Here is a 2,402-nt window from a genome sequence, read left to right as displayed (position 1 = left end):
GCCACAGCGAAAGCATGTTAAAGGTCTGGAGGAGCCAGAAGGGGGCCCTCTCGCGTCGCCTCGTCGTTTGGAAAGCGATTGAGGAGTAGGAGGGGGGAGGGACTTGGCAGCCCTTTCTTTCCGCTTCCTTCTTTCTTCTGTGGCATAACGCAGACGAATTAAGTCAAGCTCAGCGTCAGCAGCATGCTCAAACCAAGTGATTAAACGTCTCGGCAGGTTACGATTGACACATTGTTGATAAATGTCAGCGTTCAAGCCTTCAGCAAATCTGTCCAGAAGCGCATCCTCCCCCCAGCCTCTCATGTACTGAGAAAGACACTGAAATTCCTGGATGTATTCGGCGACAGGTCTGTCGTCTTGGTCGAAGGTTAAAAACTTTAATTTGTTCCGCTTCTCAGTTAACGGGTCATCAAAACGTTGACGGAAAGCCGCCATAAAACGGTTGAAATTCCCCAAGAGGGGAGAACCAGACATATGCAAAGCAGTTGACCACGTAGCCGCTTCACCATCCAAAGATAAAAGAACCATTCTGACCCTTAAAGTGTCAGATTCAAAGTCCCGGCCATAAATCTCCATGTAGTTAAACACTTGCATAAGAAAGGAGGGAAGGCTGGCTGAACTACCATTAAAACGCACAGGCAAGGGAGGGATTTTAGCCATCCGATGTCTTCGGGGGGGAGCCTGGGGGGGAGGTCCCCTTTGGTCAGCAAAACCTCTAGCCGCAGGGGGTGACACGGGCCGAGGGGGGGTGGGGGAGAATCCTGGCGTGGGTAACGTTGCCAACTTCTCCAGTCTCTTTCCTCCTCCCCCCTTCTCTCCTCCAAAAATGTTTGACCCCAATAATCAGGTAATTCACTCCGCTGGGGTTTACTCACGGGGCCCTGGTGCTGATAACTTCTCCATTCTCCTTCATCGCCCCTTTGGCTCCAATATTCAGGGAACTCACCCGCCTGAGGTTTTCTCACGGCACCTGGCTCCAGCGAAGTTTGTTGAGGTGGTCTTTGGGTGAGTCCAGCATTCCAGCTTGTCTCTATTTCTCTTTGCCCCACTGAAGTTGACCAACGGGGTAGGGGGGAAGGTTCAGGCTGACTGGAAATTTGCAGTTGAAATAAATCTTCGTGCAAAGGTCGGTCAGACGGGCTGGGCTGGTGTAAAGAAAGGTCGGGAGGTCCCAGTTCACTGGAATCCGTCCCTCCAACGGCGCCTTCCTCCTCTCTGGTCGGAGAAGACATTATTTCCCTTCTCGGTAGACGTAAATCTCCTGGAAAGGGATATTTTCAGATTTTGCTTCTTGTCACGCCCCACTCCACTCCATAATTAGGAAAGAAGACCAAGAGACTCCATGGGTTGGAAATCCAAAGTACTTTTACTAATTATAAATGGTAAGCGAGCAGTAGTGAAGCAAAATCTGAATAATATGGCGCGAAAGCAATTGATATATAGCAAAGCCCGTTCCCCCCCCCTTAGAATCAAAGCTCCAGTCCAATCATAAGTCCTTCAAATGTCAGGCGTGAGATAACTTCAAAAAGACAGGCCAAGATGGAATGTGAAGGCCGTTGATGCAGGCGGGAAACACGTACGCATGCGCAATCCCAACGACTGGTACATCCTAGAACATTCCTCCAGCAGTCCTCCAGCACATCAATTAAAACCCTCCCACATACACGCCCCCCCCTTCCCGTTTCATGGCAGCTGAAGCAGCAGCAAAGCAGAAGCTGACAGGCTAGCTGATGAGAGCTAAATAGCTTGAAATAGATCTATACTAGTCTTCCTTTATTTATTTATCAGCACAAATAAAAACACACACACACACACACACACATATATATATATATATATATATATATATATATATATATATATATATATATATATATATATATATATATATTTTCTGAGGTTTTCGCGGGTGTTAGTATGTAGGTCTCTAGTTATTCGGGTTTTCTCCCGCGTAGAATTGGAGATGTCTTGGCGACGTTTCGACGAAGTCACATTCGTCATCTTCAGGCTGCTGCTGACTACTTCAGGTTTGGTGTTTCCAGGAGTAGATATATATGTGTGTGTGTGTGTGTGTGTGTGTGTGTGTGTGTGTTGTATTTGTGCTGATAAATAAATAAAGGGAGACTAGTATAGATCTATTTCAAGCTATTTAGCTCTCATCAGCTAGCCATACCCTTACTGGGATTTGAACCTGGGCTATATTACATACTAGGCAGACATCTTAGCCATTAGGCCACAGGCTCTTATCTGTTATCAGCGAAACCAGGGTGAAAGGTATCTATTAGATTTTTACAACCCCCAGTATGCCCAAATATGGGAGGAAGATCACTACTTCCATTCTCTGTCCTTCGGCTCGTCACAAGAGACCATCCAGGCAGAAACCCAATATTTTTACTGTTGCC

The sequence above is a fragment of the Thamnophis elegans genome, chromosome Z, assembly GCF_009769535.1.
Source record: "Thamnophis elegans isolate rThaEle1 chromosome Z, rThaEle1.pri, whole genome shotgun sequence".
Lineage (NCBI taxonomy): Eukaryota > Metazoa > Chordata > Lepidosauria > Squamata > Colubridae > Thamnophis > Thamnophis elegans.
This window is presented reverse-complemented; position numbering follows the sequence as displayed.